Below are 18222 nucleotides of genomic sequence, written 5' to 3'. Positions count from 1 at the left end.
GAGCATGTTTTCAGAGTAATGGTGGTAAAAATCTATAATTACCTCCCAGTGAATATAATGCATGTTGGGGGTTAATTAAAATTAGGATTGCTAGGCTGTTATTCAGTGAGAGTATCAAGAGATATGGAGCAAAGCCAGGCAAATGAAGTAGAGTTGCAGATCCACCTGACTGGTATAGCAGGCACGAGGGACCTACCCCAGCTCCCAATGTTACTACGCGCAATGTTTTCTGTTGTCTTTTCCTGCATTTCTCTGCCTCTCCGAACTCTGTGTGTTTTCACAGTAACTTCATTGCAGTGTTAATGTAAGCCTTGTGATACTAATAAATAGACGTTAAACGGTAAACTTTTAAGCGATTACCTCAGTGTGAGCACTTATACTGTTTGGATTGATAAGCATCAGCTTGGTATTGCAGCCTCTAATTTGATTTGATTTGATTTATTATTGTCACAGGTATACAGTGAAAAATGTGTCTTGCACGCTATACAGACAAAGCATGCCATACATAGAGAAGGAAAGGAGAGAGTGCAGAATGTAATGTTGCAGTCATAGTTGGGATTTGGAGAAAGATCAATTTCGTAAAAGGTAAGTCTTCAAAAGTCTGATGGCAGCAGGGAAGAAGCTATCCTTAACATAGAAACATAGAAGATAGGAGCAGGAAGAGGCCATTTGGCGCTTTGGGCCTGCTCTGCCATTCATCACAATCATGGCTGATCGTCCAACTCAAAAGCTCCTCCTACTTTCTCCCCATAACCTTTGATCCCATTCGCCCCAAGTGCTATATCAGGCTGCCTCTTGAATACATTCAATGTTTTGACATCGACTGCTTCCATAGGCTCACCACTCTTTGGGTGAAGAAATGTCTCCTCATCTCCATCCTAAATGGTCTATCCTGAATGGTAAGACTGTGATCCATGGTTCAGGACTCCCCCACCATCGGGAACATCCTCCCTGCATCTACCCTGTCTAGTCCTGTTAGAATTTTATAAGCCTCTATGAGATCCTCCCTCATTCATCTGAACTCCAGTGAAATGTTCCTAACCTAGTCAATCGCTCCTCATACATCAATCCCAGTTGACCAGGCTGTTTCCAGCTGATCCCTGGAATCAGCCTGGTCAATTGGTATGAGATGTCAGACTTTTATATTCTTTTTCCCAATGGAAGAATGTGGAAGAGAGTATATCATGCTATGTGGGGTCTTTGATTATGTTGGCTGCTTTTCCAAGGCAGTGGGAAGTGTAGACAGAGTCAATGGCTGGGAGGTTAGATTGCTTGATGGACTGGGCTATGTTCACAACCCTTTGTAGTTTCTTGTGGTTTTGGACAGAGCAGGAGCCATACCAAGCTGTGATATATCCAGGGAAATGATGCTTTCCATGGAACATCTGTAAAAATTGTTGAGAGCCATAGTGGACATGCCAACTTTCCTTTGCATCCTGAGGAAGTAGAGACATTGGTAGACTTCCTTAACTATAATGGAGTCAATGGATTAAAGACTTTCAAAATGCCAGGATACTGTGCTTGTACAAGTTGTACATTACCTCATTGTAGTCAGCCACATCAGTTGAAGTTTCAATGTGTTTTGATCTGGGGTTACTTGGTGTAAAGTCTGAGGTTAGAATAATGGAGATCTGCTTCATGAGCATGTTGTTTGGGGTATTAATCAGTTCCACACAGCTCTCCTTGAGCATTGGATAGGATTCAAAGAAAATGGAGACATAGCATTAAAATCATTGAAGTCTTTCCAAAACCAGCAAGCAGCACGCCGTACAATTTATATCCAAATATGGATGCAATTAAACAGGGTTTTCCTAACAAAAATGTAGTGTTAAGCAGTTCTAGCATGCTGTTTTTGCTGGCATTAAGAAAGCCATTCTATTTTGCGTTCAGACTCTTAATGAAAATACGTGAGGATAATTTGTGCATGAAAAACCGAGAAAATAAATTGGGATGGAAAAAATTACTAAAGTTATTGGGTGTCTGTTGATGCTGCTCAAGAAAGTTGACAGCATTTGATGATAGAAGTGTTAGTAGGCTGCTTACAGGTCCTTTACTGTAACACCTTTCACACTCTATAACCACGGACTCACTTAGAACTCTACTGTCTGTGTCCCAACTCATAACACATTCCGTTCACTCACTATCCCTGTGATTGACGTTCTTCATTGGCTCCTGACCTAGTAATGTCTCATTTTAATTTATTTATTAGTGTCGCATTACATTAACACTGCAATGAAGTTACTATGAAAAATCTGAGGAGGCCTCTTGTGCCTCCTCAGATTTCTTCATCCATTATTGATAGCCCTGGATTGAATTTCTGGAATACCCTCCCAAACCTCCCAGCCATCCTACCGCACTCTCATCATTTAAGACAATCTTTAAAACTTACTTTTTCGACCAAATTTTTGTGTTCATGTTCCTCATTGTCAAATTTCGTAATGTCCCATAGGATATTAAGCACTGTGAACAGTGCAATATAAATGCAAGTTGTTCTTGTTTTAGTAACTGAGATCTAGCTGGTTAATGACTTTGGGAGATATTCTGATGTTTCAGTTGAGTTAACTTATTCTGGCTTTGCTGTCTCTCCAATAGAAGCCTCAAAGTTGCCAACACCCACAACCAAGCAAGCTCACACACAGTGCAGCAGTGGCTCAATGGTTAGCACAGAGTGTTCTTTTCCTATCGGGCAACATTTCAGCAGTCAAGGGCATTCTGATCGTCGGGTAAGTGTTCTCCAAGCCGGCTTTCAAGACACACGACAATGCAGAATCGCCAAGCAGAAACTGATAGCCAAGTTCTGCACACAAGAGGACAGCTTCAACCGGGTTCATCTTGGGTTCATGTCACATGATCTGTAACCCCCATGACTTGCCTGGGTTTGCAAAATCTCACTAACTATCCTGGCTGGAGACAATTCATACCTCTTTAACCTGTGTTTAACCCTCTCTCTGCTCACATTGTCTGCACCTGTAAAGACTTGATTACCTGTTAAGATTCACATTCCAACCATTATCTTGTGATTGAGTTTGTGTTTATATACGCTCTGTTTGTGAAACAAACCCTTCACTCACCTGATGAAGGAGCAGTGCTCCGAAAGCTCGTGCCACCAAATAAACCTGTTGGACTTCAACCTGATGTTGTGAGACTACTTACTGTACCTCACAGTGCCAGAGACCTGGCCTCAATTCTGGACTCAGGTGACGGTCTGTGTGGAGTTTGCACCTTCTCCCTATGTTTGCATGGCTTACTTCCTGTGCTCCGGTTTCCACCCACAGTCCAAAGGTGTGCGAGTTAGGTGGATTGGCTATACTAAATTGCCCCTTGGGCCATAATTTCCCCATCCCAGCCACCACGGGATTGGTAATGTGTGGGACATGGACTGTGCAAACGTCCGTTGATCTCAGGCAGGATTTTCTGTTCTTTGGGTCTGTGGCCAGAAAATCCCACCCTTAGTGTCAGGGGGAATTAGCAGGGTAAATACATGGGGTTATCAGGACAGGATCTGTGTGGTTTTGTTTCTGGTGCAACTCCAAACTTGAGGCCTCACCCTGGGCCATTCCAACTTCCCCACAATTCCCAACATGTTCTAATTTACACTGAGTCAGCTGGTCAGCTGATCATTGCATCATCTGCCATTGTTTACGTGGTTTACTGGGTCAGCTGACCCTTGCAGCTTGTTATCATTGGTCACATTCTATCACTGGTTACATTCTCACACTGTTCTTTGTGCTTGTGACTGTCTTTTACCCTTAAGAATTCCAAGAACTTTAGCTTGATAGGCTTAATGGCCATATTCTGCACTGTAGCGATTCTATTATTCTAATCAATTGATTTGGATTCATTTGCCATCTTCTGTTAGCAAGGCCAGTGGTGGATTTGTCCCTGCCCTTATGTGAACCCTCAGAAACATTTCCTTCATTGCTTGGAGTTTGCCGAGATTGTGCAATTGAAGTAAGGAAGATGGCTTGTTGCCCCAATTGCCTGGCGTTTATGGGAAGTGACTGATTTGTTAGTGAAGCGCCATTCCAGGGTTTGTGCAGTGTGGAGGAAGGTTCTGGAGCTGAGGCTATGCTTCTCTCCTGAGGATATGAACCCTACAGGCTGATGCCCTGGCAATCATTTTGTCAATGTGCCATTCCAAGCCACATTGCTCATCCAAAATTATACCCAGGGAGTTCTGCTATTTGTTCCTTATGATTGGTTTTAATAGAATCTGAAACCTCATAATCCTGTTTATTCATCCAGAAGGAACTCTTCCAGCATAGTCAATAAATATACAACAAAACTTACTCCAACTTAGAAATAAAGAAAAGATTTAATAAAGAAACTTCATAACTCCAAACTTGAGGCCTCACCCTGGGCCATTCCAACTTCCCCACAATTCCCAACATGTTCTAATTTACACTGAGTCAGCTGGTCAGCTGATCATTGCATCATCTGCCATTGTTTACATGGTTTACTGGGTCAGCTGACCCTTGCAGCTTGTCATCATTGGTCACATTCTCTCACTGGTTACATTCTCACACTGTTCTTTGTGCTTGTGACTGTGTCTTTTACCCTTAAGAATTCCAAGAACTTCCATTTGTCTTCAATGAAAGCTGCCCTCAACATGATCCTTCTAGTTAAGGAGTGTGTTGTGCAGGTTGTGTGACACTAGGACTGCGTGATAAATATATCTTTTCTTGTCCTATCCATATATTTATGATGGTGGTATATGCTTTATGGGCTTCTTTGCTCTAATCATGATAAATATGAATAGTGTCATTGCTGGGTGTTGAGCGAGTGGCTTAAGTCGTGATGGCAGGAGTTAGAATTCAGAATGGTCAATCAATACTCATCCTTGTTGTGGTGTACCCTGCCTGCTCTTTTTCAAAGGTAACGACTCCTTGGAAAGATTGTGGTTATAGCTCTATGGGTCCACACATTTGGTGAGGAAAGCCCCCTTAGATTCCACTCTTTTCTATTTTGGGGCTGAAGAATTGTTAACTGGTTCCTGCACAGGCAGAGACAAGGCACATGTTCTAGAAAAATGCTAATAACATGTCAGCAGTACCACCGATATGGTTGAAAAGGGGGGAAGTGTGCATTGGCGTGTGTTCAAGTGAGGCATAAGCATCTCTGGCTGGTAAGCCTTCTTTATTTCTATGTGTCAGTACTGTGTACTCTTTTTGACCAAATAAGTAATAGAAGTACCTACTTTGAAACTTTACTCTTGGAATGTGCGAGGAATACACCATCCTATTAAAATAATCTTTCATCTACAACTTAGAGATTTTATCCTTAATTAGATAATTATATCTTGATGCTACTGTCTCCCTGATGGAAAAAATCCTGTTGTAACCAGAACCTAAGCAACGAATCAGCAGGTTTTATATCACTTTATGTTCTAGATCCTGTGTGAATATGCTGTGGTCTTGGATAAAAGATTTTGCCCTCAGTATGGATGTGGAGACTTGGGGAAATATATGGGAAAATTACAATATATTCCCAGTTTGTAATAGAACAAAAGTTTAAAATATTATATAGCCTTCATATTACACGAAGCTTAAGACACATGATTGACCCAATTATATCCTCACTGTGCCAAAAGTACAAAGCTGTCAGGGAAGACTATAGACATTGTGTTTGGTCTTGTGTCAAAATTAAATCCAACTAGTCTGGCATACTTAAAGAATTTGAGAAGACAGTTGATTTGGCCTTAGAAATTACTCCTTTGTTTGTAATTCTAGGGCTCCCAGATAGAAAGATAATTGATTCTAATGAGAAAAGGCTGCATAATATCCTAACATTTGTCCGCAGAGAAGAATAACCTCTGTTCTGCGAGTAGCAATAAATCTCCTCAGTTTAGAATTCGTGCAACATTATCATGGAGTGTATCCCAAAGAAATTTCTAACTTGTATACTCCAATCCAAATTGGATGCAATCCGGAAAGTCTGATGACCCTATCTCAAATATATGTATTCTGTAATGCCTGACTTGCTACTACAAGGTTTTCCGTAAGCTACATAGCTCTGCCTTTCGCATGAGGGGTTCACCATTTTGTCATGCTTTCATGGCTTTATCTTCTTTTCCCCCTTCTTTCACCTGTCCTTTCCCTTTTTAAAAGAACACTTAACAGTACATTCTGTACTGTCTCCTTTCCTTCTCTATGAACGGGATGTTTTGTCTGTATAGCAGGCAAGAAACAATACTTTTCACCGTATGCTAATACATGTGACAATAATAAATAAAAGCAAAATCAAATCAAAAATGTGTTTTGTATAATTGGAATCATCAGGTATAATGAACAACTGAGATAAATCAATCCCCATAATCCCACACATTTACCATTGCCAATCCATCTAACCGACACATCTTTGGGCTGTGGGAGAAAGCCGAAGCATGTGGAAGAAACCCATGCAGACACAGGGAGAATGTGCAAATTCCACACAGTCACCCAAGACCAGGATTGAACCCGGGTCCCTGGAGCTGTGAGGCAGCAGTGCTAACCACTGTGCCGGTGTGTCACTCCCATGTAACAACAATATAAGTATAAAACCAGACTATGTATACAAGTCTGAGATGTTGGGCTGAATCCTTTGGCCTCCCAGCCACGTGCTTCCCGCAGACAGGAGATGGCACATTGTTTGCTGGGAGCAGGTTTCTCTGGTCCTGCCACTGTCAATGGGAATTCCCATTCCCACTCAGGAGGGAAAGCCACAGGGGATTGGTCTGCCAGCGGGACTGGAGAATCCTGTCAGCGTGAACAGCTGGAGAATTCTGGCCATCGTATTGATGTACATGGTTAGCTGTTAATAAGCTTTCAGCTTAAAAGCAAATTACTGCGGATGCTGGAATCTGAAACTAAAAGAGAAAGTGCTGGAAAATCTCAGCAGGTGTGGCAACATCTGTAAGGTGAGAGAAGAGCTGACGTTTCAACACCCTGAAGTATAAGTATCTCCCACTTTCTATGCCTTTTAGCTTTGACAAACAGTGGTATCTGTTGAAAACATCAGTTCTTCTCTCTCCTTACAGATGCTGTCAGACCTCCTGAGATTTTCCAGCATTCTCTCTTTGTGGTATATGTTAGGTGGGCTAACGTAGAAAAGCACAAATTATTTGGCAGCAAGCAATCACATCTTCCTGCCTGCTGAAACAAAATTAGGTTTTTAAATTAACAATAAAAAATACAATTTTAAAGATCCAAATTCAATGTGCTGGTTTGATGCATTGGAAGTTCTTTTGTATCTGTGCCAACATTAGCTAACTTGTCAAGAAATGTTAAGAGGTCGCGTACCATAAGAAAGAAGTCAAATGGAATGTTGGATTCTGGATCGAGATGTTCTAAACCAAACATACATCCATTCCAATTTAATTTCAGTTGTTTATTAAAAGTGCATTTCAGGTTTGCCAGCCTTCCAGCTGTAATTAATCATGCTCGAAAACTTCTGCTCACCAAATGAGTTTTTCTTAGAAACCTTCTGCCCCCTCAATTGTTTTGCCGATTATGCCAATAAATTGGTTTAAATTGATGAATCAATCACAACATTTTTTAATAATGAGTTTCAAGAATTGCATGGCAAATGGCCCTGTAGTTGGATCTGAGGCTGTTGCTTTGCCCTGGTGCAGTGAATCCAGGAAACTCTGGTGGAGACAGTAAGGGGCCCATTCACTAGTGAACTCCCCAGTCCTCGCAGCCTGAGTATTCAACACACCTCAGGCAATCCAACAGACTCTGTTTCTAGGTACACAATAATCTTCCCATTTTTCTTTATTCATTCGTGGGGCATGGGTGGTCACTGGCTGGCCAGCATTTATCCCTAGTTGCCCTTGAGAAGCTGGTGGTGAGCTACCTTCTTGAATCGCTCCAGTCCATGTTCTGTGGGTTGACCCACAATGCCATTAAGGAGGGATTCCAGGATTTTGACCCAGCGATTGCGAAGGAATGGTGATATATTTCCATGTCAGGATGGTGAGTGGGTTGGAGGGGGTACTCGCAGGCGGTGATGTTCCCATGTATCTGCTGCCCTTGTCCTTCTAGGTGGAAGTGGTCATGGATTTGGAAGGTGCAGGCCAAGGAACCTTAGTGAATTGCTGCAGTACATCTTGTCGGTAGTACACACTGCTGCTACTGAGCGTCGGTTACTGAGGGAATGGATGTTTGTGGATGTGGTGCCAATCAAGCGGGCCGCTTTGTCCTAGATGGTGTTGAGCTTCTTGAGTGTTGTTGTTGGAGCTGCATTCATCCAAGCAAGTGGGGGAGTATTCTGTCACACTCCCGACTTGTGCCCTGTCGGTGGTGGACTGGCTTTGCGGAGGCGGGAGATGAGTTACTCACCACAGTATTCTGAGCCTCTGACTTATCTTGTATGCATCTGAAATCATGATGTGATCTATAATTACAGAGTTGCTCCCTTGTTAAAGATGATAGTATAACCTATTGCCTAAGAAATCCTGAGCGACCTCTCGGGATCTAAGTCACTAATGCATTGTCATGCAAGTCAAATGTTTGTGGGGTACCAGTTGTGACTCAGCTGGTACCACACTGGTCTCTCAGCCAGTAAGTGGTGAGTTCAAATCCCAAGCCAGAGTCCTGAGTGCAAAGTCTAAGCTTATACCCAATGCAGTACTTAGAGAGGCCTACATTGTTGGAGATTCAGTCATGTGAAACTGAGGACCTTGAACAGAGTTTTGTGGCCTGAATGCTGGGTAATTGAAGCAGGAATTGGTAAAATTGAGGCAGCAAATTTGAATGCCCCTGTTAAAAAGAGTGTTACAATCCCAGTTGATGTTTCCACTGGACAGTCAGAATGGAACCCTGACTCAATAGATTGTAACTTCTGCATTTTGTTTAGAGAAGTAGAAATATAGAGTCACAGGACTGCTGATTAACTCATATCAAAAGAATAAGACATTTATTAAACATGAAAAGATTGACTGTAATACAATAATCCTTCACTCCACCTATAGCTTCACAAATGCACACAGATTATAAGGATAACACTGGTTACAAAATGTATCTTATGCTAGTATGCTCTCAGTATGTACACAGTCCCTATAAACCAACAGATCAACTGTGGTCAGCCACACTACACTCTCAAAGCAAGGCAGATGTTATCCAATAGAATGTCACCACCTCTCCACTCCCCCACCCCCACAGGTGCGTCTCAATGTGAACAAACATGTGTCATTAGAATTCTGACTTCCACACAAGTGTTTTCAAACTCCATTCTCGAGGAATACATTTTGAAATCTTTTCCCATGCGGCACTTTCTCTCAGATGCCTTCACCAAGGATCCACTTCCAGGATTTAAGTCTCTCCTTTTGGTAAGCTTCTGCCTTGGATTGCCACATGCATTCAATCTTCCTCACAATCTCTCAGGTAACTCAGCCATGCCAAAAGAACACAATTGCTTGACAGGCTATATCAAGCTGTCACCAACTTTGGAATATTTTAGATATCTGGCTTCTCGTGAGCTGACTTCATCAAGTCCGCACCTGTCATCTGTGTCCTTAACTGGGAACCTCTCAGTAGCTGCAAAAGAAAAATCAGATGGAATCATAATTTTTTTTTTATTCATGGGACATGGGCACCACTGACTAGCCAGGGTTTATTGCCCATCCCTAATTACCCTTGGAGAGCAGTTGAACCTCTAGAGTCACATATAGGTCAGACTGGATGGCAGATTTCCTCCCCTAAAGGACATTAGTGAACCAGATGGGTTTTTCCAACAATTGACAATGGTTTCATGGTCATCAGTGGACATTTAATGCCAGATATTTTTTATTGAATTCAAATCCCACCATCTGCCATGGTGGGATTCGAACCCTTGTCCTCAGAACGTTAGCTGGGTTTCTGGATTAATAATCCAGCGATAATACCACTAGGCCATCACTTCCCCTGATGAAGTGTTCCAAAGGCTTTAGTGAAATAAAATAGATTTTCAATTAGAAATTTGAAACTTGACTCATTGTAGTCACCAAAAGGATGTTCAGAATATTTATCATGTCATCTGCTTAATTTGGAGACTGGGGGCGAATCTTTACTTGGAAGTAACAAAGCTGTCTGTGGTGGCTAGAATGTTTGTCAATCTATGGGGGTTTGGTATTCAGTACGGCAGATACCGTCATTGTGTTTAAGATGTTGGACAAAGGCCAACTGAACATCTGACAGCCAGTTAAATGGGCTATAGGCTAATCACACTGATCAACCCTCTCCCTGTTGGCTTGGCTGCTAGCAAACTTTGCAGCGATTTATACTCCTAACCACAAAATGATAATCAACTCACAGTTGTTTCCAAGCAAATATCAGCTGGCAAACACATTAGTTAAAGTCACTTCCGTACCGGTGCTTGTCCAGTTCAAAGTTTTGGTGTCTGTCAGCCTGTTCAAGCCTTCCTTCCCCTCCTTTTCTCAATGATTCTCAGAGATACTTTCAAACTTTTATAAGTCAATACATTTTGAGACTAGTGTCATCTCTCCATTGTTCTGATATGTAAAATATACGACAGACTGGTGAATACATGAGAATTAAGTCGTGCATTTGGTAGGAATAATGGTAGGAAGGACTATTACTTACGTGGCGAAAAACTGCAGCAGGCGACGGTGCAGAGGGACCTGGGGGTCCTTGTGCATGAGTCGCAAAAGCCCAGCCTGCAGGCCTTCATAGCGAGGGGGATTGAATATAAAAGTAGGGAGGTCTTGCTGCGGCTGTATAGGGCATTGGTAAGGCCGCAGCTGGAGTACTGTGTGCAGTTTTGGTCGCCGTACTTACGCAAGGATATTTTGGCCTTGGAGGGAGTGCAGAGGAGGTTTACTAGGCTGATACCGGAGTTGAGGGGGTTGAGCTATGAGGAGAGGCTGAATAAACTAGGCTTGTACTCGTTAGAGTTCAGAAGAATGAGGGGAGATCTCATTGAGACATATAAGATGATGAATGGGATGGATAGGATAGAGGTGGAGAGACTCTTCCCGCTCAGAAAGGACAGTAGGACTAGGGGGCACAGCCTCAAGATAAAGGGGGGGGCGGTTTAGAACGGAGTTGAGGAGGAACTTCTTCACTCAAAGCGTGGTGAATCTCTGGAATTCTCTGTCCTTTGAGGTGGTGGAGGCTGCCTCGCTAAATATTTTTAAGACGCGGGTTGATGGGTTTTTGATAAGAGAGGGGATTAAGGGTTATGGGGAGAGGGCGGGAATGTGGAACTGAGCCACGACAGATCAGCCATGATCTTATTGAATGGCGGGGCAGGCTCGAAGGGCTAGATGGCCTACTCCTGCTCCTATTTCTTATGTTCTTATGTTCAAAATGCTAGTATAGTGATTGGTCAAAAAACCTCATTTTGCGATTTACATTATTATAATTTCACCAGTAAACCTTTGGCGATGGTGAAAAGTAGGGGATTTCAGATTAATCAGACACTATATACCTCTCCCAATAACATGTTGTCAATTGTGTGTATTAGGGGCCAGGCCAGAAACTTCAAGGTACACTTTGAAGTTTGAGTAGACCACAACATGTGTTGATTTTGGGATTAGGGTGAGCATAAGTGCCAGAATTTTATTGGCATGCCCACCTCAATTCTGGGGCAGACAACACTCGCAGAACAGCACTCTCCATTGGCCTCGGATGGAATCTTACAAGCATCGGGCAGTTGAGATGGTAAAATTTCAGCGAAGGTGTATCACTCCAGGTGTGATTCTATTGATCCACAAGGAAACTTTTATTAAAGCAAACTTTATTTCGCAACACAGTTGAAATGTAACAGGTAAATAGAACCAACTTCTAATAAAAAAATCCTGCACAAGAAACCTGACACAAATACCTTTCTTAAAGACACAGTATCATCACAGGTAGGTAATTTGATATTGCTTCACTTACTCTCCCAACCAAAATTAAAGGAAACCCACACAGACAAGGGGACAACATGCAGACAGTGACCCAAGCGAGGAATTGAACCCAGGCCCCTTGGTGCTGTAAAGCAGCAGCACTAACAATGTGTCACCGTACCGTTTCTGCGTGGGAGACTACAGGCAAGCAAAAATATGACTGAATGAGTTCACGGCAAGCACCTGCACCCAGGCTGATGGAAGAATAAACTCAACTAGACACAATGGAAACCACCGATTCAAATCTTACTCAGCTTCTAATCCCATTTGCTGAATCACCTTGAGTGGCCTTTAACCCAGAGTGAGATGAAACTTTGAAGCAAAACTTGTCTAATTACTTTCACCAGTGGAGAGCTTTTCAAAATAATGAAATGCCTCTTCCAATAAACAGTAATTTCCTTTGGTTTCCAGATAATGAGAGGTTTCAGTGGCTTTTTCTTTGCTGCAGTGGAGATTTATTCTGGCAGCTCTCACTTTCAGCACACTTTGCACCATAAACTACCAATAATCTGTCATGTTAGATGCCATCGTATGTCCAGAATGCAAGCAGATGCTTTAGCTCTTTGTGATGATGCACTGACTTCATCAGGTGCACAAAGGCTATTTGTTAATAAGACGAAACTGTGTAGAGGCCAGCGGGTATTAGTCAGAATATCATACAAAACCTCCAGTGCCACGGGGCAGCACAGTGGATGCCTCACAATGTCAGCAACCTGGGTTCGATTCCTGGCTTTGATCGCTGTGTGTGTGTGTGTGTGTGTGTGTGGAGTTTGCATATTCTCCCTGCGTCTGCGTGGGCTTCCTCCCGCAGTCCAAAAATGTGCTGGTTAGGTGGACTGGCCATGCTAAATTGCCCCTTTGTTTCAGGGGGACTAGGTAGGGTAATTGTATAGGGCTATGGGAATAGGGCCTGGGTGGGATCGTGGTCGTTCAGACTCGTTGGACCTAATGGCCTCATTCTGCACTGTAGGATTCTAGTCATGTCTAGTCTAGTCATGGCACAAATCAATTCCAGCCTCCCAAACTATCTGGATCCATTACAGTTTGTCTACCGCCACAATGACTGTAAAACTACATCCTGCACTGCCTCGTTTCCTTCTCTCTGAATGTTAAATTTTGTCTGTATAGCACGGGAGAAACAATAGTTTTCACTGTATGTTAATACATGTGACAATAATCAAATCAAATCAAAATCAGGATTCTATGATTCTATGCCAAGCATGATTGGTTACACATTCATGGATTCATCTTGAATTCTCAGTGTAAACATGATCAAGGAAAAGGAAGACTTGCAATGCTGTTGTGTATTTAACTAGTTGCATCATTTCTTTCTGAGTTGATCAAATGATTTAATGATGATGTCATTACAGCAGTCCATAGGCAGCTGTTTAACTTCAATTCCTGTTCCAAGCAGAGGACATCTCTTTTAATAAACCTGCTGTGAGCAGCATAGCGGCACAGTGGTTAGCACTGCTGCCTCACAGCACCAGGGACCCGGGTTCGATTCCCGGTTTGGGTCACTGTCTGTGTGGAGTCTGCACGTTCTCCCTGTGTCTGTGTGGGTTTGTTCCGGGTTCTCCGGTTTCCTCCCACACTCGTAAAGATGTGCTGGTTAGGTGTATTGGTCATGCTAAATTCTCCCTCACTGTATCCGAACAGGCACCAGAGTGTGGTGACTGGGGGATTTTCACAGCAACTTCATTGCAGTGTTAATGTCAGCCTGCTTGTGTCACTAAGAAATGAAACTTAAAACTGTCAGTTACTTTGAATCTACAAGTGCAAACAAAATCAATTATTTTTTTCTGTTAAAATCCACAACCTCTAATATTGGGCAGCATGGTTGCACAGTGGTTAGCACTGCTGCTTCACAGCTCCAGGGACCTGGGTTTGATTCCCTCCTTGGGTCACTGTCTGTGTGGAGTTTGCACATTCTCCTCTTGTCTGCGTGGGTTTCCTCCGGGTGCTCCGGTTTCCTCCCACAGCCCAAAGATGTGCGGGTCAGGTTGATTGGCCATGCTAAAATTGCCCCTTAGTGTCCTGGGATGTGTAGGTTAGCGGGATTAGTGGGTAAATATGTAGGGATATGGGGCTAGGGCCCGGGTGGGATTGTGTTCGGTGCAGACTCGATGGGCCGAAGGGCCTGTTTCTGCACTGTAGGGTTCTATGTTCTATGATAGTTTGGACATTACATTTTATGTAGTGCCTCTCACAATCTAAGAACAGACACAAGCATTTTAACAACCAACTGATAGTTTTTGAATTATAATCACTGTTGTAGTCTAGGAATTGCAGCAGTTAACCTTAACGCAGCAAGCTCCCACATACAGAACATAGAACACTACAGCACAAGCAGGCCCTTCGGCCCACAAGTTGTGCCAATCATATCCATACCTACCAGGCCTATCTATAACTCTCAATCCCATTAAATCCCATGTACTCAGTCTGGTTCCTCTTGATCCCATGGACTCATCCAGAAGTCTCTTAAAAGACCCCAGCGAGTTCGCCTCTACCACCACCGACGGCAGCCGATTCCACTCACTCACCACCCTCCGAGTGAAAAACTTACCCCTGACATCTCCTCTGTACCTGCTATGTGAAGTGTGATAATAGACAGATAATCTGTTTCAATGATGGGGGTTGAGGGATAGATATTTGCCAGGGCACTGGGCAGTACTACTCTGCTTTTCTATTGCATGGGATATCAGCGGGGAATGGTTGCCTCGGAACACCACCATCTGCAAGTCTCCCTCCAAACCACACACCATCCTTACTTGGAAATATCTTGGCCATTCCTTCCCTGCCACTGGGTCAAAATCCTGGAATCCCTCCTTAACAAAGCTGTGGGTGCAGCAGTTTAAGAAAGCGACCACACCACCACTTTCTCAAGGACAATTAGGGATGGGGAGCAATTGCTGGCCTAGCCAGCAACGCGCACATGCCTTGAACGAGTAAAAAAGCAATTAAAAGAAGTAGCAGGAATAGCTCCAATTTTCAGCTGGAATAAAAGCTATAATGTTTCAAAGTGAACCAGAGGAAATCCATGTTAAACCTCAGAGTGCTAAGCTGAGATGCAATGATTTCACAGAGCTTCTCCGGTTACTGAGGCAAAAGTTAGAAGCATTCTTTTGGTAACTAGTAATCCACTGCACCTGTTGTTCTTTTGCCCGCACTACGCTACTGTTTAGTTAAGTGTCTCAATGGGTATGTTGCATTCTGTTGCTGTAAAAGCAGGAAACAGTGAATTTTATTGGGTTTGATCTTTGTTCTGCCTTTCCAATAAATCTGTCACAAGCAGCGAATAATCCGTTTCTATTATTTTAAAGAAAGAACTCACATTCAGATAGCACTTTCATGACCTGACAATGTCCCAACACCCTTCACAGGCAATTAAGTACTTTAGAAGTGTATCTACTATTCCAATGTTGGAAAATCTGGTCACTAAATTTGCATGCAAGTGAGTTTTAATGTTCATTTATTAGTGTCACAAGTAGGCTTACATTAACACTGCAATAAGTTACTATGAAAATCCCCACGTCCCATGAAGGAATAATTTTTAAAAATGTTAGCATGGAGTGTAGAATGAGAAAAAGCCATTTGGTGAGTTGAGTTTAACCCATGGGCCAGGAGAGTAATTTGGCATGTTTCTTTTCTTGGTAGCAACTAGACCACTATCACTGCTCCTCATTCCTTGTGATGTCTAAACCTTGAACTTACATGATCAAGGCACCTGTTGCAACCAAACAAGTATCTTATTGTTAAGCATGAATCAGAGTCCTCTGGCAAACAGAGAGAACCCATAAGATATAGAAGCAGAATTAGGCCATTCAACCCATTGATAACGCTCTGCAATCCTGCTGCAGTATTGGTGGGAAGTTATGTAGGATCCAATGGTACATGCTCAAGTATACAGTGTATTGGAACTCAACCTCTTAAAAGGTTCATTGCAAATGGCAGAATAATCAAATTACTCAGAAGGTGTTATCACTATTGCAAAGTTGTGCTTAGAGTTAAACGTTCAAGGACATCAAATGTTAAAAAGATGAAACATTTGTACCAGAAGGCCAAGCAGCAGGGTTACCAAGACAACAAGCTTTTACGCTTTTTGTTTTTTTTCATCCAGCCCATCAATTTGAATTAGGCGTTCAGATACTAAGAACCTATTCAATTTAAATTTGGTGGTTCCAGCAACCTAGCACCAATCATATTGTGGGGGATATTGATATGTCATCACGGGTATAAAAGGAAGGGGCAGTGCGACAGAGGGAGAGAGCAACTGCCATAACTCATATTAGCTCCAAGCCTCACCTTGATCGCGACTGTACCAAAGAAGACAGAATTCCAGACAGGCGAATCAACAGAGAGAGCCCAGAATATTCTGGAAGACATAAAACCTGGTTGTAATTTAGAGAAATTCTATTATTTTGTTAATAAGTGGGAATTGTATTTATCTGAGCAGTATTCCATTAGAATCGTATTTCTATTTGGTTTGTTAATAGTTTAGCTAACCTGTTCATTGTTGGTTAGATAAATAATATTGTTACTTGTGGATTTTAGAGAGGATGTCAGGGAGTTTGATTTAACCAGTAAAAGTTGCTGAAGAGCAGATCATATCACTTCACACTCATATTTACAGATGATAGGGTGAGGTACTCCTCTTTGAGTGATTGGGTATCAGTTCTCAGAGGGGAGGGATCAACCTTCACTTTATAATAAACTTCATATCATCCAAGATTTCTTACGAGCTTGTCACAGGAAACCCAGACGGGGTGAGGAATATTTTATTCAAGCTTATGTAGCGAGAGCATTACTGCAGGGAATTCTGAAGCAGACTCTGATGTTTACATGAAGTTTGCATATATTTATACTATGCTTTGCACGCATACATAGACACTGTTTAAATTTCGATCCAACAAATACATGTAGGTTTTACCAAAGCAGGCACATCTTGTATCCGTCACACTTAAACTTTTCCATATTGCAGAGATTTCAATTTATCTTGGTGTGCTTTCCCCAGCTATCTCTTGCTGTCTGACTCAAAAAAATTGTCATTGCTAAAATAGGTTCAGCTTGTTCAGTCCTTGAAAGTCGAGATTCTGCTGACTTTAAGGTGTGAACCTTTGTAACAGAGAGGAAGCTGATTTTCTGTACCTGAGGAATCTGTAAGCATTTTTCTATTATCCTCTTATTAATTATTCATTCTTAAACCTCACTACACAATCAGATTAAAACCTCAACTTTATCATTTTTATTCCCTCACCTCCCCAGCGGGTGGGATTTTCCAGCCATTCCTGACAGCAGAATCTTCCAAGCCCACCAATAATGGAGAGAGGGGCTCACATTGTCTGTACCTGTGAAGACTTGATTACGTGTAAAGGCTCGCATTCCAGCCATTATCTTGCAATCGAGTCCGTGTCTATATATCTCTGTTTGAGAACCCAACTCTCCACTCACCTGATGAAGGAGCAGTGCCCTGAAAGCTCATGATACCAAATAAACCTGTTGGACTTTAACCTGGTGTTGTGAGACTTCTTACTGTGCCCACCCCAGTCCAACCCTGGCACCTCCACATCTGCACAATATCAAACTAATCCTGGTGTAGGAAAGTTGATTTGACTGTCTGTCTGCAGAAGAGCTGCCACCTTTAAAAACCTAGAGAGGGCAAGTGCCAGCTTAAACTGTATCGTAAGAGAATTCTCCATCTATCTAATGAAGGGTACCAAACTCAGAAAGAGCTCACAAGCAGTGGAATTGAGAGAAGAACTCCAAACATTTTCCAAAGCCAAGTTGTATACTTTCTTGAGAGTGACTACATTTCTATTTTTTGGGGGGTAATGAATGGACCTTGTATTTATTTGAACAGCATTCCAGAAGTATCTTACTTTAATCCATATATTATTTGTTTAGTTAAAGTTTCTGATTGATTAAATAAAAAACTTGTCAATTGTTCATTTAAAGCGAGTGTCTGGTATTTCTGTTAATGAATCTCTAAACATTAATGAAGAACAGTTCCCATACCTTCCCAAATATTGTTAACAGATCACAAGGTAAGGTGTTCCTCTTTGAGGAATTCAGCATGGCTTCTCACAAGGGGATCAACCTCTGTGTCATAATGGAGCAGAATGTGGCCATTGAGCCCATTAAATCTGTCCTGCATTTCAGTGATATAGTGGTTGATCTGCAGCCTATCTCCCTTCACCTGCCTTGTCACCATATCCCTTAACCTTTAGAACATAGAACATAGAACATAGAACACTACAGCACAAACAGGCCCTTCGGCCCACGAGTTGCACCGATCACATCAACACCTATCTATAACCCCCAATCCCATAAAACCCCATATACTCATCCAGAAGTCT

This window comes from Carcharhinus amblyrhynchos, chromosome 3 (genome assembly GCF_965287045.1).
Source record: "Carcharhinus amblyrhynchos chromosome 3, sCarAmb.v2.hapA, whole genome shotgun sequence".
NCBI classification, from domain to species: domain Eukaryota; kingdom Metazoa; phylum Chordata; class Chondrichthyes; order Carcharhiniformes; family Carcharhinidae; genus Carcharhinus; species Carcharhinus amblyrhynchos.
This window is presented reverse-complemented; position numbering follows the sequence as displayed.